General features: G+C 45.9%; 1 pseudogene; it reads left to right on the forward strand.

Annotated features, from left to right (window-relative positions):
- The first annotated feature begins 116 nt into the window (after positions 1-116).
- LOC127203181 (uncharacterized) lies at positions 117-22,986 on the forward strand (annotated as a pseudogene).
- Positions 22,987-23,410: the final 424 nt, after the last annotated feature.

The raw sequence follows: 23,410 nt of genomic DNA on the forward strand, positions 1-23,410 counted from the left end.
GGTCTGCCTCCTGGACAGGGCCGGCTGTTGCCAAGGCAAGATCCCCTCCCTTTGGACCGTCCCGGAGATGTCATGGGGGGGGCAGTTTCTCCATCTTTCCCTTCTCTAATGGTACTATGTGTGATTTCAGTGCCCCCACCGGCCCGCTGCAGGCTCAAGGTAAGTCCTTGTGTGGGGCAGGAATATGAAAGCCAGGGAAGCCGCTTCAAAGTTGTTGTGAAGCCTTGGAGAAGGACTGATTCCAGAATCCCAGCTGGATGGCCACACCCATTCTCTGTGTAGAAAGGTAGTAGCTCTTGTAGCTCTCCTTTTTACATGTCTATCTACCCTCTTTTTCTTATTTGTACAATAGGCTTTCCGCCACTGGATGTTAGTGTGGTGTTCCTCAGCCTCCGGGATTCTGAGTTTTTGTGTGTGCTTGTACTCAAAAGGACGTCTAGCAGGTGTGGTCTGAATGCCTAAATGTGAATTATGTACGTTGTTCGTCAGTCTCAGGCCCCATGGTTCTTCTCTAGGGTATTATTTTGCTCTTATTGTTAGAGTTTCATGTTGCATCACGTTTCTAGGAATAGGTGCTGACTTGAAGTTATGCTCCTTCTTCCTCCACCTTTCTAGGTCCTGTGACTATTAGCAATGTACTTCCAAAGTTGGATTATGAGGCTCATAGTCCATGACTGAGCCAAAGATAGTAAAAGCTTCCTTTGTTTTACTCATTCTGTCACAGATTTTTAACTAACTGTTTCCACAGAGTAGTTCCCAATCAGCCTTATGATTGTATTATTATTTTTAAAGTCAATATCCTCCTTTTTAAATTTTTGCTGCGGCGAGCATGGCCTTTCCCACCATAAGGAACTACACCCATGACAACATGACAAAGACACACAGACACAGACACAGCGGAGCCACCCACAGACACAGACATACATAGAAAACACACACCACATTACCACACACAGGACACACAGCTCGATCACGACACACAGGCACACATCCCCACACACAGATAACACAGACAAACACACTGACACAGACACACATGTGCACAACCCACACACACACACACACACACACACAAACACAGAGGACACAGGACATACCTCCCACAACGCACACCGACACACGCACAAACTCATCCCACACTAAGCATATTCGAGAAGATACCGAGGGCAACTCTGGTGGAACATATGGGGGCATGCCCCTACACACGTAAAAGAAGCTCAAGGGTCATTCTCAGCTCTCTAGTGAGTTGGAGGTTAGATTAGCTGATTGTGGAATCTTTCCTCACCTTAAAGTCACATGTCTTCAGCATTAACACATTTAACCATTAATTGAAGCATACAACTTCAGTTGGGTATGGATGGCATGTGCCTTGTATGTGGCCTGAGTCCCAGGGAGGCAGGGGGTATATCTTTGCATTCCAGGCTAGGGTAGCAATACAGAGAGCGTCTTGCCCACATCATGTAATATTTCTTACTCCGCTGTATGCATCCCCCATACGCACCTTTCAAATTCATTGCTTCTTTACTTTTGTTCTGCACCAAATGTGCCAATCTATATATGCAAATGTTCAATGTGCGTGGTGCACAGTCTTTGTGTTGCCTGTACGCATATTGCCTTCAATTTATTAGATTGGCTCTTGGAGAATTTTATATGTTCATATAGTGCATTTCAATTTATTCCTCATTCTCTACCTCTGTATTTCCTTCCATACGTTTCATTTTCCCTTCTCTCTGCAGGTTGATTTTGAAATTGATGCCTGATTGTTTTGTACCCAATGATATAAATGAGGGTCATATGTGATGGACTTCTAGTTTGGAACCTGTCCATGGGAGTGGTCAGTTCCAATATGTGGAGTGCATAGAGAGAAAATGACAGCCTTTCCAACCGACCAATCATCAGTCCAAACAGTTCAGCAGGGAGAGCAGTGCCCACGTGGAATTTGAACCCCCACTCATGCTTGGCTGTTGAAGGATTAGGCTTGTGCAGTCCAGTTGCAGGCAGCTGAGCTGCTGTGAGATATGTGTGCCGTGTCTCAGTCATATCTGAAGACCATATTTCAAATTCCTTCCCTTTCTCTGGGACTCCTTCTGAAATCAATGTTAGGTACAAATCTTTTATCAACCAACCTTTTTAATCGATTATTTTCCTTCTTTCCTTGCGGACAAGGTCTCTGTGTAGCTCTGGCTGCCTGCACTAGCTATGTAGACGATGCTCTGGTCTCTGACTCTCAGCGCCTCTGTCTCTTGACAGTGACAATAAACATGTTGTGCCATCAAACCCCAGCTTACGCACTAGATCTCCAAATATTGCTGGTCTAGAAAAACTTCATTCCTTTGGTTTACCTTCTGCCATCCTGTGGACTCCCTTGGACTCTTCTGCTCTCCTGGCTCCTATGTATATCTCTACACAAGTATCTATGAGAATTGTGTTATACTTGAGTCACAATGTTTATTCTTGTTGCATTTACCCCATAATGAGTGATAACATGTGGGTCTTCTCTTTCCTCAGTGCTCCAAAACTGGGGCTACAGGGTCGCCCCAGAGTTTCGCGTTTTGCCATTTGCGGAGATTAATAGGCGGCTCACTTGTGCCCAATGTGACCTGGCTTTCTCATTGAAACTCTGGGGGCTCAGTGCATGGAGCCCTTCCTGAGCGTGGGCTTTCTCACGGGCCGGAGGCGCCCATCCCCAACTACAGGTGCCAGCAATTGGCTTCCCTCAGGCCTGCTTTGGGTGGGAAACACGGTCATCACTGTCTGGTCCATGGCCAGACCTTCTGGGGACTGTACAAGTTTCCTCAGGTGCGTCGTCATAGCCTTATGCCCTTCAGAGTGCTTGCCCTCCCTTACTGATGATGTGACATTGATGGTGATGTCACAGTATGAGGCGCTTCACTGTGGTGTGGTCCCTGAACTGTTCTCCATTTTCAACCTGGTTCTCTTTTCATGTCTGCATAGTTAGCTAGAAGACGAGTAGTCCCCCTGCATTGACAAGGGAGGAAAAGGATATAATCTCAAAATTCCAAATCTATATTTCTAAAACTGACTTCTTTTTATCTTATATATGAATCTTTGTGTACACCCACACACAACCACACACACACACACGTTTTACGACGTATCTATCTGAAATCAGGAAAAAAGGATGATATTGGATCTGCGTTATGATGTGTTTTTTTGCTTGTGTGTGCTGCAAATTGAACTTCAGGATCTCTAAAATAGTAGCAACCTATCCAATGTTCTTGGCCAATGAGTTTGCTAGCCGTAGGGAAATCAACAAAAGTCTCGTTCAGGTCCAGGAAAGCCTCTTCTGGCCTCCCTCCCACACCTGTGGCACAAAGTCACAAAGAAATATACATACATATGAGTTTGCTGTATGCAGTCTTCATGGAGTGAGGTGACAGTTTTAAAAGGGTACCAAATTGTTTACATATGTACGTGGATCTGTCTCCTATACTCATTGGTTTTGGTGCAAGTGCAAGTGCTTTAGCTTGAGGAGTTCTCTTTCTTCTCACATTTAGGTATTTAAAGCAGTAGAACATCCATCTTTCTCCTCTGTAATAAAGACAAAGCCAAAGCCAATCTTCATTTTGTTTTAAAAGTGTGTGTGTGTGTGTGTGCGTTGTGTGTGTTTGTGTGGTGTATTGAGCAGGGTCTCCATGTAACCCAGGCTGCCCTAGAAAACTCCTGATCCTTTCTCCTCAGATTCTGCGTGCTGTGCACTATATCATGCCCAGAACAAAAACTTGCTGTTTATAAACTCGTCAGAATTTTCTTTTTTCATCTTGTCGGGCTGCAAGGGAAGCTTAGGTAAATTCATTCCAGGGGTTGCAAAGATGACTCAGAGGTAAAGAGAACTGGCTGCTTCTTGCATGAGTACAGAAGATGGATTCCCACCCCACCTGGGAAGTCTCACCCATCATCTAAACACACATTTCATTCATGGCCTTCCTCTTTTGTCCTCCCAAGGGCAGTGACATAAATGTAGTGCACCGTCATAAATGCGGCAAACACTTATTTACATGGAAAATAAACAAAAAATTGGAGTCAAAGAGAAACAGTCATTTTTTAGTTCTAAGTTTGTCCCAATAAAGCATTTTAAATAATACTTTGTTTTCTATTAGTCATGGTGTTTCCTGGGGACAACTATACTTAACATATCATTGTTTGTCTACAATCCAAACATAACTGAATATCTTTCTTTTTATTGCCCCTTCTGGTAGGACCACCTGTATGAGACGTCAGCTGTATCCCTCCCTATGAATGAAGTAGATGCTAGGCCTTGTGTCAGACAGAATAACCTGCATCCTTGATTTTTTTTTTTTTTTGGTTTTCTGGAGCAGTTTTTGTACTAATGCCCTGAGGCAGAGTAGCCACATCCTGTGTTGCTAAAATCCAAAATATGTCAACAAGCAACAAACAAACTCTCAAAAAATAGGACCCACTTTTCAAATCCTTTAAAAACTCAACTTTTTTCCCTGAGCGGGGGGGGGGGGGGGGTGGATGCTACCATCTATTCCTGGACCCAATGAGAAATCCGACTCCCCTTTCTCTCAGCCAAGGACATCACACAATTGTGTTGATAAGAGCCCATAGCTTATTGGTTCTAACTAAGGCCAGCACAGGATGGTTTTTATTAAAGATTCTTCCTACCAAGCTTGATGAGTTTCGTTGGGCTCTGGAATCCGACCTGATGTAAGGGCAAACCCAAGCCCTCTCAATTTATCCTCTTTCTCTACATGGCATCATCACAGACAGACAGATGGATGGACCGAAGCCAGACACACCCGTTGTCCCCACTTACAACTGCAATATCTAAAGCACCAACCTACATCGCTGTGCAAAACACGAGGGTCCAGGACTAGCCTAGCTGCGCTTGCAGGAAGAAAATATGAGGGGCAGGGGCGCTGGGCAGGCCCTGAGAAGGGAATGGGAAAGCTATGCCCACAGGATGTCTGGATGATCATAGTGAGGGGGTTGTACCAGATTGCTTGGCAGACCCTAGCAGACTTCTCAAACTGTGCTGTGATTATCAAGTCTTTTTATCAAATTTTACCTTAGATTTACATCTAATTTATATATGGTGTATGTCTTGTGAGCCTGTGCCCAGTGTGGGGGAAGTCCGAAGAGGCTCCTGGACTTGACGCTAGAGGCATTATCTGATTCCCCCACATGACTGTTGGTGTTGGGAATCAAATATGGATCCCCTAGTGAACTAGAGGTTTTGATGGCTGGCCTTACCATTCCCTCCCCCTTCTATAATCCAATAGCCCTTCGATTTCACTAGTGCTGGCTGTATATGTCATTTCCCTGGCTCTCTTTGACAGATAGTTACTCATTCTTCACCGCCCCAGGACTGAGTGACAAGATCCAGTTTCCCCTCCTCCTTAGGACCGATTGACTCTGAACTTCCTTCCTCCCGTGCAGTTACCCAGTGATTAATTCACTTCCAGTGGTCTGGTTGATCGTTCTGGCACAATGATGATGTGATGTTTGGGCAGCAGGCCAGCTCTCTGGCCACTGGGTGCCGAGCCCAGCTGGTGTGTGCATTGAGTTCCACCTCTATGTCCTTCTGACGTCGCGGGGAAGATTGAAGGACTGTCCAGAAGATGCAAGGAAAAAGAAGAAAATGCACCGCCAAGGTTGTTTTCTGGTTTTCTTAAGCAACTCGAATGCGAGTTCATCATGTACGGCTTTTGGGTGTAAATGTCTCAGGCCAGGTGTGGGTCAAGCAAGGGCACTCTGCATATGGCTCTCAGATCTGACAATCCAGGTGTGTACCGTGTTTGCATGCACATTTGGACTTCTGTATCACAGCAGCAAGGGAAATTGGCTTACCTGAGTTCACCTCAGTCCCCCACCAACCCAACCCCAAACCCCACCACCCCAACCCCCAACCCAACCCACACATTTTTGTGTATTTGTGGCTTTTTTTCTGGGGGGGGGTGGGTGGTGGGTGGGGGGGGGGGGGTGGGGTGGGGTGGGGGGGGGGGGTGGGGGGGGGGGGAGGGGGTGGGGGGGGGGGGGTGTGGGGGGGTGGGGTGGGGTTGGGGTGGGGTGGGGGGGGGGTGGGTGGGGTCGGCCCCCCCCCCCACCCCCCCCCCCACACCCCCCCCCCCCCCCCCCCCCCCCTTTTTTGTATTTTTTTTTTTTTTTTTTTTTTTTTTTTTTTTTTTTTTTTTTTGCTTTTTTTTTTTTTTTTTTTTTTTTTTTTTTTTTTTTTTTTTTTTATTTTTTCTTTTTTTTTTTTTTTTTTTTTTTTTTTTTTTTTTTTTTTTTTTTTTTTTTTTTTTTTTTTTTTTTCCCCCCCCCCCCCCCCCCCCCACCCCCCCCCCCCCCCCCCCCCCCCCCCCCCCCCCCCACCCCCCCACCCCCCCCCCCCCCCCCCCCCCCCCCCCTTCCCCCCCCCCCCACCCACCCCCCCCCCCCCCCCTCCCCACCCCCCCCCCTCCCCCCCCCCCACCTCTCCCCCCACCCCCCCCCCCCCCCCCACCAACCCCCCCCTCCCAAAAAACACCCAACAAACAAAACACAAAAAACACAACAAAAACCAAACAACACCAAAAAAACACCAAAAACAAAAACAAACCCAACAAACAAAAAAAAAAAAAAAAACACCACACCAAAACCCACAAACACAAACAGCTGCGCCCTAGCAAGACCCTGAGAAATGTTTATAACGAAGTTCTGGGAGTTCCCCTTGATTGTTCATGGCCTCCGCAGAACAGACAGTGACAGAGGGAGTAATTTCTGCTCCGGAATGCGAGTCTGAAAACACAACAGTACCTTTCAAGACGTGAGTAAAATGATGTGCCTACACAGCTGTTACAGCATTGCCCATTGTCCTGCATGATTTGTTCTCTCGGGTATCAGAACGGGAAATTGACAGATCCAGGGGACTTCCTTCCTGGGCAGGTGAGAGAAGACATGAGCAGATTTGTGGATGATTCCCGTTGATAGCCAAAGACACAAGATGGTGTTTTACTAAGGCTACAGTGTTTGTAGCCGACGTCTACTACAGCCGTGCCATCTCAATCCTTTTACTGGATGGATCTGAGAGCAGCATTGGGACATGTGGTCCTTGTTGCTATGCATCCTCAGCGAGTCTATTTCCTGTGTTGTTGGTGACATAGAAATTCAGGTTGTTTGTCAAATTCATCTTCAGGGAACACAAATATTTTTTAATGTCCCCCATTGAGCCTTTCATAAATCGGGCTCATTCTTATTATTCCACATGCTGCAAATTCAAATTTCACTGAGGACATTTGGTGATGGTGTGGACACATGTGTGGAGTATCCTGGCCCGCTTGGGTTGGGTGTCACACATGTTAAGGTCTGAGGATGATTGTGAAAAATTACTTGCAATCTCTTTCTACCTTATTTTTGGGGAAGGGCCTCTCACTCTAACCCTAGAACGTGTTATGGACTAATCTTCTAGTCAGCTTGCTTGGTCATCTTTCTGTCTCCATGTGATTGCGGATTTATAATTACCAACGTTTCCTCATAGACCTGACATTTAGGTGGTTTCGAGATCTTTGAACTGCTAACCTCAAGCTTGTCTGGCCTTGGTCTTACCAATGAAGCCATATTCTAGTCTGTAGTTCTTTTTATCTTTTAAAACCTTAGTTGATGACTTCATATATCTATGTACACATTTTGTCATTTTGCTCATTTGTCTATGTCTATTCATCTATCTATTTATCATCTATCTATCTATCATCTCTTCATCAATCTACATCTATCTTCAATCTTTCACCCGAACTCCAGAAGCAGACCAAGAAGCCTTTGGAATCACTGCCTCATTATGCGATAAAGTGAGGGTGGTGGCTAAAGGGGCATACGCTTTATAACCATCATCAGCTTCTCTGAGTTTGTACTGGGTGCTGGTGAGATGCATATGGTTGCAACTGATTGCTCCGTTATAGTCTTGCATTTTGGCTGAGTTTGCCAGATTACGTTTATAGGTCGGCTGGTTGGGACTCATGTTGTCACCTTAGCACTAGGAGTTGGCTTCACAGAATTCCCAAGTTTCAAGTCAACTTATCGTACCAAAGCAAGAACCTGTCTAAACGATTAAGCACCTGTTGAGGGTGTTGGTCGATGTCTGTTTGTGGCCTATGATGAAGATCTAAAGTGATGACAGGTGAGGCGTGTGTGAAAGAAAATTACCAGAGTTCCGGGAGAACGCGGACAAGAATCTCTCCACGCGGAAGACAGCAGTGTTTGTCAAGCACAGCGTTTTGATCACCATAGGAATGGAGACCAATAGACGAGTCACAGGTGTGTGATTGACAGCTGTGTCTGTGTGATAAGAGTTGTGGTTCGCGTGAATTGGCAGGCTAGGTGTGTGGGTTCCAGTCTGTGGACGTCTTTTAAAGTGTTTTGTATCTAAGAGTGTGTGGATGGAAGGTATGGAGATAGTGCCCAGCCAAATGAGACCCTAGGAGCCAGCACATGTTGAGATGATTTTGGGTTTTAATTTTAAGGGTGTGAGATTGTTCAGTGGGTTGAAGGGCACTTGTTCCCCAAGCTTAAGTTCAATCTGTGTTCCTAGAGGGGGAAAGAGGAAAAATCTTCTGAGAGTTGTTCTCTGCTTTGCATTTGGGCAAGAACGTACACACACACCCACACACACCCACAACCCAAACACCCATACACAGCTTAAACACAGTATATTGTATGTAAAATTTTCATGATAAGATTAGAAGTCTTATTAAATCAACCTAGAATTTTTTTTATTTTGAAAATATCACAGTTACTTTGACTCCTTATAACTCCTGAAGCAGATTTTAATGGAAGTTGCACCGTATCACTGCAGAGACCATTATATAGAACAAGGACCCTAGTTACAGTTGTCTCCTTTTCTTTCCCAGCTGCTTCCTGCCATCAGAAGGTGCCCTTCAAGACTCCTGACGGAAAGTCAGATTATGTTGAGACCAAATGGCGTTGGGACAACCGTTTGACATTTCCAAGGGCCGAGAACCCCTGAGGGTGTTTTCGTTTGGTCAGTGTAGGCACGAAGCCCCTCAAGGTCCTCAGGGAAACCAACTGCTGGTCCATTTGAGGGGATCTCCACGTGAGTTGCCTGAATGCAGATCTGCCTCTTGTCGAGAGAGTGCTTAAAGTTAGGCAATTCCACCCCAAGGGTTCCTCATCCCCTCCTTGTGCATGAAGGGATGTGGCTCTGGGCTTTGTCAGTCAGTTCCTTAAGTGATGATGGTCTTTACCTCCTAGAGACCTTTTCCGAAGATACTGATGAGCCGAAAATAAATAATCCGAGCTGCGTGGAGAGCTGGCTCAGTGGTTAAAGTGTTTGCTGTGCAAGCAAAGGACAGACAGTGGTCCTCCCAGAACAGTAGTACTGCTGCGTGGGCAGTGGCGGTACCTGGTAAATTTTATTCTTGGGGATGGTGGATGCTCGGAAGACCCGAAAGGCAGGCTACGTACTAAATAAGATCGCAGGGGAATCTGTTTTTTATTTTGCGCATCTGCTTCAATGTTTGTAGTGGAAGAGCAAAGGAGGAAGGAAATCGCAGCCGTGACACGGGCCTCACCTGCACTGTATACACTGCTATCATTCCACATCGATGTGTAAGGAACCTAAACATGTTTCTACCATCTACACTTGTGGAAACATGGGAAACGCACCTACCAGACTCACGATTTTTGTAAATCAGAAGCGGCCTGGTGATATTTTGAGGGGGTTTTCCTTTTCTGTTTTCAGGACCTGCTATTGCAGAGGAAGATTTTGACACCCTGAGCTAAAACACCTTCCCATCGAAGTTTAATCAGAAGACACTGTTTACGTCATTCATTAGATTTCCCACACCTTGACAAATATGAGGCACAGTGTGAAGTGAGGAAATGTTTTTTATTGACTTGTGGGCTTTAGAGTTTCAAGGGTGAGAAAACGATTCCATTTGAGTTGAGTGTGTTTGTGAGGGTGAGTCAGTCCATCATGGCAGCAGGACATGTGTGCTGGAAGAGATTGCCCAACTCCTGGTGTCTAGGACGTGTTGGTGAGGCTGTGGATAGATAAGATATTTGAGCAAGTTACAGCTTACCAACAAACAATTCCAAACCAACTCATCCAATTAGGCCCAGTTTTCCGTCCACATCTACCGTAGTTCCTCGGTTATGAAATCCAGGAGGAATTAAACCTTTTTTTTTTTTTTTTTTGATTAGGTTAGATGATCACGACCCAACCATTTTCAACAAACCACCATCTGGTGCCGCGTATTAGTCCAACACACAGAAGTTTTAGAAAATTTGATGCTCAAACCCTGATTATTATTAAAAAATGCTTGGCTGTTTTGCAGATAGGGCATGCCTATGTTGTTGTCTGGTGCCTAGAATGTCTCAGGTTCTATGTCATTAGCTGTCGAGAAGAGTCACATTGATACAACTTGTCTAACTTTTTTGGTGGCATCTCAGTCAATGTTGGCTAAGTGTTTCAACAATCGGAGTTTCCCTTTTCATGTGTTACTCAAAGAACACAGGACACATGCTAAGTGGTCAGGGGTTCTTGTGAAAGGGCCTTTAATTGGCTTGCAACTGGGAGGGATTTCTCATCGTTCTGTTGTGCAGAGATTCAGCATAACACCTTCCTCTTCTTAACCTTGCCCAACATTGTCGAGCTGTTTAAGAGGACCCGAGTCAGCTGGGGCCTGTGTGTAATCCTATAACCCCCGCACTGTGATGTAGAGGAAGGAAGATTTCTGGTACTGGCCAACCTGGTCTACAGAGCAAGTTTCAGGATGGAATGGAGAGGGCGAGAGAGAGAGAGAGCGATGAGCGAGAGCGAGAGAGGGGGGGCGGGTGAGAGGAGGAGAGAGTAGGGAGCTGGAGCGAGAGGAGATGAGAGGGAGACGGAGAGACGAGCGGAGGGAGGGAGAGAGGTGAGAAAGAGGGAGAGAGGGGAGAGAGGAGAGGGAGGAGACGAAGGAGAGGGAGGCGAGTGAGAGGGGAGAGAGGCGGAGAGCGCGGAGTGGAGAAGGAGAGGAGGAGATTGTGGAGAGAGGCAGGAGTAGGGGAGAGAGAGGAGAGAGAGAGGAGAGAGGCGAGAGAGAGCGGCGAGAGAGAGACGAGGAGGCGAGGGGGGGAGAGAGAGGTGAGAGAGAGGAGAGAGAGGGGAGAGGGTGGAGGGAGGAGAGAGAGAGAGGAGAGAGACAGAGAGAGAGAGACCGAGCAGAGAGGAGACCGCAGAGGACAGAGAAGAGAGAGACAGCGGAGAGACAGGAGAGATCAGAGAGAGAGAGGAGGGACCAGGGGAGAAAGAGAGACAGCGATAGGACAGCGAGAGAGAGGACAGAGAGAGACGAGGGAGGACAGATAGCGAGAGGGAGAGAGAGACAGAGGAGAGAGACAGCGACAGAGAGAGACAGAGAGAGAGACCGAGAGGAGAGAGACAGAGAGAGAGAGACAGAGAGCGACAGAGCGACAGAGGCCAGCGAGACCGAGAGAGAGACGAGCGACAGACGACCGAGAGACAGACAAGGAGAGAGAGAGAGAAAGAAGCAAGGGAAGAAGGGCGAGACGAGGAGGAGTTGAGTGGACAGTACCTACAATTTTCTTATATTGAAGTGTGTATGAACTTCTTTTATCGTTAAGCAAAACCAACAGGGCACGAAATGGTACCTCTCAATGGTTTAGAGAGAAAGCGCAGGGGAAGGGAAGAGTGCGAGCCATTCTTATGAGTTGTACAGCAGCCAGCAAGCAGCCACAACTTCGTATAAAGATTCAGAGAAAGAAAAGAGGAACCACAGCGTACCAAGGGAAGCATGTCCCGGGCTGTGAGTCCCTTACAAAGAAAGGAAAAAGGATCAAATAAGGTAGGAAAATTGCTGCTTTTCTGAGTCACTGAGGGAAAGAAGGCAACGTTGACAGGAAGCATGTGCTTCCATCATTTACAATTTCTATTTGCATTTTTGGACGTTTGCATGCCTATATATTACTTATATTATATGTAATGGTGCCTGGGTGTGAGAGAAGAGGTAGGGACCGTCTGGGGAACCTGGGAATTACAGTTGTGACAGTGTGAGTGGCCGATGTGGATTCTAGGGATTCAAAATGCTTCTCTTGAAGCAGCACGCAGCCTGTAATCCTCCTAGCTGGGCCATTTCTCCTCGCTCCCCATCCCTCCTAATTGATACTGTGGGGGCACATTTGAAATACAACCACATCACCAAGCTCTAGGTAAGTTTTGAATGAAAGCCTTAGGTATGTTAAGTAGGGTTTAGCCCTTCCTTTTCACACAGAACGATGCCTTTCCATCTGAAATTTCTTGGAGAGACATGTTCCTGTGAACGAATCCATGTAGCAGATGAGAGGAAAGTTATTTGCTCTGTGGTGAGGGTGAGGTTAAGCATCTGTATCCCTGGAGCTTTAAACTGGTGACACTGTGTTCACTGTTACCAGGGTGCCACCTCAAATGCAGTGAAAAGCTGCTTCCAGGGTTTAGCCAAGTTTTTCGTTCGGGAGCCCCCACTGCTGTTTTGATGCAGCTCCCTGAACCCGAGGACAATTGCGACCAAAGAAGCGTAAGGGCTGTGGAGCTGGCAATCTGAGGGGTCCACAAGGCGCTGCGAGCTCCTCGTGTATTTCTCCATTGTGTTAGTTACTGTTCTCTGCTGGGAACGGGGACACCATGAGCAAGTCTGCTTTTGCGGGAAAAGCATTTGACACCGTGGCCCCTATTAGAGTTTCAGGAGGATTGAGTCATGAACCTCAGGCAGACAGATGGCGGGCAGGCGGCTTAGGCTGTGTCCGAGCTGTCACTTAGGAGCTTACATTGCTGCTCCACAGGCAGCAGGGCAGCAGGCAGGCCAGCAAATGGAGAGGAGCCTGATGGGAATGTTGAATCTCAAAGGATACCCACAGGGGACAACATCACTTCCATAAGGCTACACATCCCAATCCATCCCGACAGTCACCAATCGGAGCCCACGCATTCAAATATGTGGAGAGACCATTTTCTTATCTAATAACCACAATCATCTGCTGCGTGTTGCACAGTTTCTTGGCTTTCGGTAGACTTCATGGGAAACTCCATTGAGAGAAACGCTAGTTTATAACTTTTTCTCTGAGGTTCTTATTGCGACAGCCAAATGAATGAACCATAGTTGCACAGCTATGCATGTCTCTTCACAAATTAATGCCATCTTTGTCCCCTGATGAAGAAACCTAACTCATGGATAGTATCTTTAGGCAATTAGTCCCAAGCTGAGGATTGGCAGAGGAATTGCTATATCTGGAGTGTGAACACCAACTTGGTTACAGAAAGAGTTTCAGTTCTAGCTGAGGTTACACTTTGAACATTTTCTGAAATGAAAAAAAAAAAAAAACAAAAGGGAAAAAAAAGAGTGTGAATGTGAAAGAACAGAAAAGATACATTATATATTTCCACAAGCTTCTCCTGGACTAGTAAAGCACCCTGACTTTCACTGACACGAATAAATTTCAGTTGCTGTTACATTCTTGTTAAATGGTGCTGTCTGGTGGGTGTCCTTTTGCCTTTCCTACTTTTCTTGTATGAAGGTGCATCCCGAGTTGAATATGAAGAACCATAACCCTAACATTCTGGCTGTTTTAGCTACAGATGCTTATCCTTAAACTGTGAAAATATGGAAAATGCAAAATCAAATTGTCATCAAATATTGGTTTGTATGGGCTCTCTTTTTCACTGTCAGAGCCCTCCTCTGTTTGTACTCTCATTGGCAAACCTTTGTGTGTGTGTGTGTGTGTTGTGTGTGTGTTTGTGTGTGTGTCTTGTTTGGTTTGCTCTGTTTTTGGGACATGTAATAATGCAGGCTCAGCCTGGTGGGGCTTAGTATTTGATCAGGCTGACTGTAACTGCTTAGAATCTCCACCTGACCCTTTCTCTCAAGTGATGAGTTAAGTGATGTGCAGCACCACACCCCGCTCCAAGCCCACATTCTGGTCTGTCTCCCATAGACATTGAAGAGATGTCTTCGTACCCAAGGAGCCAGATTCCTCACGCCAACAAGAGACCGTTGCCTGCCATGACAGAGATCTTAAGTCTTTGAGAGCCACTGGGCTTTCAACTGGCCTCTGGTGTCAATCTTCCTGTGTTGTTATGGCTGTCTAGTCCTTGGAGCTGTTCCTGAAGCACCGGGACCCCACCTGTGGTGAGGGCCCAACAACAGAGCTTTCAGCTTACTTATCTGATATCTCTTTCCATCGTTGCCCTGTGTGCCTTGCTGTCCTAGGCCTACCCCACGTCACCACGTGCCTTCTCCGTTCAGACCACCCTTTGCCGTGTGTTCACGGTGGCTTTGTTTCCTCTGTTCTGCCACGACTTCACAAGTGGTCCTGGCCTTCCGGGCACCAGGCCAGGGGGCATATCCGGTAGCCGAGCCCTGGTGCTTCATCCTCAGTGTGGTCCTCATGCTTCCTTAATTCAGGTTGTTTCTTTTGTGGGGTCTGGTGGCCCACCTTCCCCCCCTTCCCACACCGGACATGGTGTCGTAGTCCCCAGCACATTGTCATCCCGTGCCAGGAGGGTTCTTCGGCACACCTTCTTCTGGTTGCTTGGTACTGGGCTTCCTGGCAGGGGGTACCTTCTCTGTGGCTTTTCTGGCAAGGGCCCGCCCAGATTGTCTTCAATGAGACCCCGAAGTTCCTCCCTTCAGCATGCTGCTTTCCTAGTGTCTGGACAGCCTTCCTGCCCTGTACCACAGTGCCCCGGGCAAGTCACTGTGGCGTCTGTAGAATCCTTCTCCCATCCTGGCTTCCACTGCTGAGGCTTCGGGTGGCATTTCATCCCAAGTGCACATCATTTGCTGAGGCCCGCAGAAGAAACACCCCTGCCTGGCAAGATTCAATGCCATCCGGCACAGCAGATAGTACGGGGCGATGCTCAGAGAAGGTGTCTTCCCAGTTCCACACCCAAGCCTCATTGACCTAGTGCTGGGTGCTGTCACCAGAACCTCATGCATGGTTTCTGGCCACTGCTTCTCTGTGGATTAAATTTATTTAAAGGACAGCTAAGATGAAACTGAGACACTGAGACCACATCACTAATGGACTGCTGTATTTAGATGTTGACATATATAAGTCACTGACTGTTTTCTCCTATTATACTGCTGTGCACATTATTGGCGTGGGTATAGAAGGCCCCATTATATGCTAAAAAAGTTTTGGCAGGGGTATGGAAGGACCCACATTTTGCTAAAAGTTATGGAAGTGGGAAAAGAAGGACCCCAAATAGGAAAGGAGTTCACAACACACACCAGAGCCACACGCATCCGGCAATTGCCCTGCAGCGGGACTGAGCACCAAACCAAGGGACCAGGATGCATGGACCCTAAGTGCCTAAGTGTAGGCATACCTACCGCTCATAATCCATGTATGGTCACATAATAAGGGTGCCAGGAATGTCTCTCGCATATACCGATCTGTCTTTTTTGTTTGAAGGGCAGAACTGGGGATTGACCCTTTCACTGAGAGTCCCTTCACAGACTTACCATGTGATTAGCAATCTCAGTCTTAGAATTATTTCCAAGAAAAATAACCCATGTCTGTTTTAACGACTGTAAATCAATTCTTTGTAGAAGCATTATTTATATACTGAACGTTGAATACTTATTTTCTGTTATGCAGTCGAGACTCTTTGGTATGGATTAGGAATTACAATATATCATTCATCAATATGAAAAAAAAAATGTTAAGAATAATTAGATACTGTCAGGTAATATGACTATGCCTTGAGAACTTTTAATGAGTTGTCGAATCGACAAAAGAAAAATCATATCTCTTATATTCCGTTTTATGCCACTACCTCAAGAAAGGAACCCATAGAGAAATATAATTGACTGGCTTCATTTCCGAGTTGTGGGGAGAGATTAGAGGTGGAGGAGTGAAGTGTAATTGGTTAGTCCTTCTTTCTGTGTGTTGTAGAAGTTCTAAAAAAGTGCTGGCTAGAGAGATGGCTGTATGTTAAAGACTCTTAAGCTCTCCAGATGACCTCCGTTGGTTTCGCTGAAACACATGTCAGGGGCTTCACAGGCCAAATGTAATTCTAACTCCATGGAAACACCACCTATGGCTCTGTGTGACCTGCACTCTATTCTTAACCACTTCCTCACAGGATCTAGAGTTAAAAAAGTCTTCATTACTAGTTATAAAAGCAAACAAAATATACAGATTTTCTCTTTTTTTATTATTCTTTGGGGAGTCTAGCTGGCTTCTACTGGAGCACTCCTCTGTTTCCGCCTCCGGAGTGCGGAGTGTGGAAATCTAAGTGTGCTCCCACATATGGAAAATTGTCTAGGGACATGGATTGAATTGTACACTATGTGAATTATGATCAATAAAACTGTGTGAATGAATGTCAATGTATTACATAAAGCTCCTACTATCTTCTATCTGAGAAACGGCCAAACAATTAAGTGATCTAAATACGGAGTGTGGTATACGAGGAGCCTGATTATTACTGACTTATTCTATATCCTGCAGTTTTATGTTTATGATTAATACCTTGGTGTGTTTGTGGGTGTCCCTCTAGTGTCGTGTCTGTGTCTTGGACCTTGGACCTGCCACCGCACATATTTGGAGGTCCGAGGGATGGTTCCGAGAAGTCAGTTCTGTCTCAAGTCATGGACGTGAGGATTGAGTGGGGTCTTTTGCAATAGCGGGATTATTTTTATGAAATATACTTCTCATTTGAATACCAAGTTGGAATTTGCTCTATATTCAAATACTCTACTGTGTATGTTATGAACTGTGTGTCTGTTTGTGGTGTGTGTGTGTTGATGCAATAGCTTCTATGTTGAGTCAGGGGACAACTTGTGGAGTTTTTCTCTCTTCTTCTGTGCTTGTATGTGTTCATGATATTTAAAACAGAAGACGTCAGCTGTGTATCAATTGAATCTACCTGGAGAGCCATCCTGCCAGCTTGGTATTTGTTCTCACATACGATAAAAGTTCTCAGTAGCCTGGAAGACTAGGGCATGAATCCAGGATGACAGGGGCCTTGGTGTTTTTCTGCGTTTGGTTTTTGATGTCCAAAATCCATCATAAAATTTCAGATCTTTCTAAGGAACTGCCACGACCCACTACAGAACATGGTGTGGTGGTCAAACTATGCAAGCACGTGGGCAGTGACAATGCTGGGGTGTAGTGATTGACCTGACATGCTAACCATTATTTTCCTTAGCTACTGGACCATGTTGCTCCCTGTCCCCACCCTGGGGACCCTATACAGTCGTGCCCTGCAGCACCCTGGGTGACAGCTGCTCCTTACCTGCAGGCCCCTAGGGAGACACCGTGCCCATGTCGCTCTCCCTTATAGTCGCCGATGAGCAAGATCTGTATCCTGGATGCAGAGAGGCTAGGAACCTCAGGAGCAGGCATACAATTCCTGGCTCTGGGGTTTGTGGCCACCTAGGTCCCCAACTTTTAGGCGCAATAATTCCCCACAGCTGTGGAATAGAATTACCGTGTGGCCTAATCTCGGGACTCAATAATGGCTATATTCAAGATAAAAGCCCCCTTCATGTTTGCCACTGCCCCATATGGGGCTTGTCCTGCTTTGGAGTATGGCTCTCGCAGGCATGTGGCTGTGACCCTCCTTTCTTTGTCTTTGTTCTGTGTCTCTGGGTCTGCCCTCCTGGCCCGAGAGACTGGCTGTTGAAGGCAGAAGCCCTCGCTTTGACCGTCCTGGAGATGTCACGGTGGGGGGCAGTTTCTTATTTTCACTCTCTATGGCACCATGTGTGCTGTCGTGCCCCCACCGCTGGGCTGCAGGCTTTCAAGGTAGTCCTGTGTTGGGCAGGAAGTCTCTGAAAGGCCAGAGCCGCTTGAAAAGTTGTGTGATCCTTGGCGAGGGTTGATTCTCAGAATCCAGCAGATGGCCACCCCATTTCTGTGTAGAAATGTAATATTCGTAGCTCTCTTTACATGTTCTTGTCTCCCTATATTCTTTCTTGTTCTCCCATGGCTGCTCCTGCACTGGCTGTAGTGTGGGCTCCTCGGCTCAGTGGATCCTTGAAGTTTTTTTGTGTTTTGCTTACTCAAAACGGAACGTCTAGGCAGTGTGGTGCTGAATGCCAAATGTGGTAATTATTACGTTGTTTGTCAGTAATCAGCGCCCGATGGTTTCTTTCTCAGCGTATTTCTTTTGCTCTTATTGTCATGAGGTTCATTGTTGCTCCAATTTCTAGGCTATCAGTGCCTTGACCTTGCCGTTCGATCTTCCTTCTCCACCTTTCTAGGTCCTGTGGACTATAGCCAGTACTTCCACCGTTGGCGTATGAGGCTCAACGTCCATGAACTGAGCCCTGGCTAAAAGCTTCTTTGCCCCTTCTGTCCGATTTCTAACTATGTTGCACCACAGTAGTTCCACCTCAGCCTTATGGTTTATCTTATATTTTTAAGTCTTAATATCTTTTTTTTAATGTTGCTGTGGCTGAGCACGGCCAATCCCATCCTATAAGGAAATACATTGCCCCACGTCGAAACACCACACAGAGACACAGGACACACAGACAACACTACCCCCAGACTTAAAGACAACACACACAGCTCGACACAGACACACAGGCAACGTCCCCACACACCGACATCCAACAGAAAACCACACTGACACCGACACACACACACATTGAACCCGACACACGCCACACAATCACACACACTCATGCGACCCTACACGTGTTTGAAGTCGAATACCAGAGGTCAGGCATCTGGCTTACAATGCCCCATGCATGCCCATACCACAAGTAAAGAGTTCAAAGTCATTCTCAGCTCTCTAGTAGAGTTGGAGGTATACTAGCTGATGTGAAATCTTTTCCTCATCTAAAGTCAAATGTACTCTCGCATTACATATTTAACATTTATTGAAGCCTACAAATTCAGTTCGGGTATGGTGGTCATGTGCCTTCTTTCAGGTTTCAGAACCAGGGAGGCAGGGGATCTCTGTGCCTTCAAGGCTAGGTAAGCAATACAGGAGGGAGACCCTGTCTCACCCTCCACATAATATTTTTGTTTCTTTCTCCACAGTATGCCTCCATATGCACCCCTTTCAAATTCATGGCCTTTCTTTAATTATTGTTTGCTGCATAACTTTTCCATGAATATATTGAAAAAATGTCTAAGGTGACATTTTTGCACACATCTTGTTGTTGACTGTACGCATATGCGTTAAACTTGTATTAGATTTGTCTTTGACAATTTTATATATTTATATAGTCTATTTAGTTTATTTATTTCCATCCTCTCTTATTTTCCTCCCAAACCCTGTTCATTTCCTATCCTCTCTTGCAGGTCCATTTCTGGAACATTGATTGCTCTTTGGTTTTTACCCCTTGAATAGAATCACGGTCATCTGTGTGGCTTCTGTTTTGGACGTACACTGGCGCTTGGCCCGTTTCACTTGTAGGTGCATCGAGCAGAAAAAATGACCGCCTCATACCCACCAAAATACCTCAGTTGCAAAAGTTCCGCATGGAGAGTAGTTGTCATGTGGAATTGCCCACTCATGATTGGCTGTTGAAGGCTCCAGGCTGTGCAGTCCCAATGCGGCACCTGAGCTGTGTGAGTGAGATCATGGGCAGTGTCTCCGTCATGTCCGAAGATCCTATTTTAAATCCCTTCCCTCTATCCTTGACTTTCCGACATCAATGTTTAGGTACACATAACTGTATCCTACCATATTATTACAGGTTTATTTTCTTCTCCCTTGAGATAATGTTCTCTGTGTAGCTCTGGCGCTGCGAACTATCTATGAGATGATGCTCTGGTCTCTGACTCACGAAGTCTCTGTTCTCTGACAGCTGACAATACACCTATGTGTGCCATCAAAAGCTTATGCATAGATCTTCCATATCTTGCCCTTGTTCTAGAAACATTCCCTTGATTATCTTCTTGCACACCCTTGTGGACTCCCTTGACTGTTCTGAGCCTGCTCCTATGGCACATTGTGCAAAGTATCTGTGCATAAGTGTGTTTAACTGACTCACATAGTTCTTCTTGTTGCATTTATCGCATTATGGTGATAAAATGTGTTTCTCTTTCCCTCAGGTCTCCAAACTGGGGCTACAGGGGGCCCAGAGTTTTGTGTTTGCATTGCGGCGCTTCATAGGAGTGCTCACTTGTTGCCCAATGTGCCCCTGGGCTTCTCCATTCGCAATCTCGGGGACTTCAGTACAGGAGCCCTCCACGAAACGATGAGCTTTCTCACAGGGCAGGAGGATCCCCATCCCCAACTACGTGTGTCAGCCATGGCTCTCCTCAGGCCGCCTTGGTTGGTGACATCGTCATCGCTGTTGTGTCATGCCCGACTTTCTGGACTGTACAATTTTCCTCCGGTGCTTTGTTCCCAGCCTTATTCCTTCATGAGTGCAGTGCCACTCCCTTAGTGAGGATGTGAAAATTGATGGTGATTGTTCACAGTAGTTGCGGACTTCCACTGTGGTGCCAGGTTCCCTGAAATGTTCTCCATTCCAACCTGGTTATCTTCTCCATGTCTGCATCGTTTTAGAGAGAACTATAGTCCCTGCATTGACAAGGAAACTTAAGATAATACAACATTCAAACTATATTTCACAAAATTTACTTATTTTTATCTTCTATAGAATCTTTGTGTACACACACACCCACACACACGTTTTTACGAAGTATTATTGAAATCAGAAAGGATATTGGGCTGCGGTTACTGATGGTTTTATCTGCTATTTGTGTGCTGCAAATTGAACTCAGGAATCTCTAAAATAGTAGCAATATCCACTATCTTGCCCATGGTTGTGCTGTGCAGTAGGGTAATCCACAAATGTGTCTTCTAGCTTCCGTTCCAGGAAGGCCTCTTCTTGCCCCTCCCACACTGTGGACAAAGTCACAACGAGCTATACACACCTTGTATGAGTTGCTGTAGCAGTCTTCTGGAGAGCTTAGGTACCGTTTAAAGGGGTCACCAAGTTGTTCCATCCATACGTGGATCTGAGTTCCTAACTTTGGTTTTGTCGAGGTAAGTGCTTTAGCTTGAGGCGTCTCTCTTTTTCTCACATTTAGGATATTTTAAGCAGTAGAAAATCCCTTTTATACTCGTAATAATGGCCACTCCCAAGCCAATCTTCATTTTTGTTTTTAAAGTATGGTGTTGTTGTGTATGTAGTGTGTTGTGTTGTGGATTGAAGCAGGGTTTTCCTTGTAACCCAGGTGCTCTCGTACTCTTGATCCTTTATCCTCCGATTCTGAGTGCTGTGCACTATCATGTCCAGAAACAAAACCTTGCTTGTTTATAAAACATGTCACGAATTTTTTTTTCATTCTTATGGTGGCTGCAAGAGTAACCTTAGTTAAATTGAATTCCAGGGTGTGGCGAAATGACTCGAGGTTAAGCAAAACTGGTGGCTTCTTGCAGAGGGACATCGTTGGAATTCCCACTACAGATGTGGAGTCTCACAATGATCTTAATAAACATTTTATCAATGGGATCATTTCTTGTCTTCATGGCAGGAGACATACATGTAGTGCACAGTCATACATGCAGGCAGAAATTTATTTTGGAAAATAATAAACATTGAGTTAAAAAGAAACAATCTTTTAGGATAGTTTGTCCAAAAATTTCTATTAAATATGATTTGTTTTCAATTTAGTTTATGGTGTTTCGTGGACAAACTTCTATAAAACACCATTGTTGTCTACAATCCAAATGTAATCTTAATTTTTAATCTTTACTATAATGTCTCCTCTGGCAGCTACCACCTGTTGAGATGGAGTCAGCCATTTATCCTCCCATGAACAACAGCTGCTAGGCTTTGTGTAAAGACAGGACAGAATAATGTGTATACCTTTGGTGGCTGGAGAAGTTGTACTAATCCCATGAGGCCCGAGAAGCCACAGCCTTGTGTGTTAAAACCAAAATAATTGCAGCAGCAACAAACAACCTCCCACAGACATAGAAACACCAACATTTACATCTTTATAAACTCATTTTTCCTGCGTGGATGTGCTAATCTATTCCTGGAAAATGAGAAATTTTGACCTCTCATTTCTCTCAGACTTGGGAAAGCATACAATGCTGGTTTTTGATAGAGCCCATTGTTATTGGTTCTTACTGGGGGACATCAAGATGCGTTATTCGTGTAACAATTCTTATACAAGCTTGATGAATTGATGACTTCATTTTGTGCTTTCTGAAAACCCCTGATGAAGGAAAACCAGCCCTCTCAATTTCTCTTCTTGCTCTACCTGGCAGCCTCACAGGTACGGACAGATGGATGGACAGAAAGACAGACGCCACTCGTGCACACACTTACACGTGAACTATTCTAAGGCACCCCTACATCGGTGGGCACAACAGTCAGGACTAGCCTAAGCTGCATTGCAGGAAGAAATATGAGGGGCAGGGGCTGGGCAGAAACCCGAGAAGGGAACAGTGGAAGCATGACACAGGAGTCTTGTTATGATCACTAGTGCGGGGTTGACCGATGATTGGCAGAACCAGGATTCCCAAATGTCATCTCAAGCCCTTAATCAAAAATTTACCTTTAGGTTTTACTCGACATTCAATATATGTTTGGGTGTATATTTCTTTGTGAATATGTGCCACAGGGTATGGAGGAGCCAGAATGGCTCCTGGGCCTGAAGCTATAGGGCATTTCTCGGTTCCCCCTCAAATGATGTTGGTGTTGGAATCAATTGGGTCTCCTCTAGTAGAAACTAGAAGGATTCTGAATTGGCTGGGCCTTCTAGTTCCCTCCCCTCCTTCCTATATTTCAATAGCCATTAGATTTCACTTAGTTGTTGGCGTCACCTACTGTCACGTTCCCTGGCCTTCCTTGACAGATCAGTTACTTCATCTTCACTGCCCAGCGAGTGACCAAGATCCCAGTTCCCATCCTCCTTAGGACGCTGCCTCGGACCTTCTATCCTCCCGTGCAGTTACAGCTTCCATTCCTTTCCAGTGGTCTGGGTGCTCGTCTGGCCACTGATGAGAGTTTGGGCCGATGCCAGCTCTCTGGCCACTGAGGTGCTGAGCCCCGCTGTGTGTGCATTGAGGTCCCCCTTATGTCTTTGATCAGTCCTTTGGGAAGATTGAAACGAGACTGTCCAGAGGATGCGAAAATGCACCGCCACGGTGTTCTGATTTTCTTAACACCTCGAATTTTGATTCCTTTGTCCGGTTTACTGGGTACAATGTCTCAGGCATGTGTGGGTCAGCACGGACACTCTGCCAATGGCTCTCGCTCTGACTGTTCCAGGGCTTTCCCAGGTCTTGCAAGGCACATTTTGGCCTTCTGTACACATAGAAGCAGCAGGGCAAAATTTGGCTTCCCTGGAATTTCCTTTCTTCAGGCTGCGCCTAGCCCGACCCTGAAGACATGTTTATAAAGAAGTTCGGGCGTTCACCTTTGATTGTTCAGGCCTCAGAGAACACACACTGACAGAGGGA

This window comes from Acomys russatus, chromosome 19 (genome assembly GCF_903995435.1).
Source record: "Acomys russatus chromosome 19, mAcoRus1.1, whole genome shotgun sequence".
In the NCBI taxonomy this organism is placed as follows: Eukaryota; Metazoa; Chordata; class Mammalia; order Rodentia; family Muridae; genus Acomys; species Acomys russatus.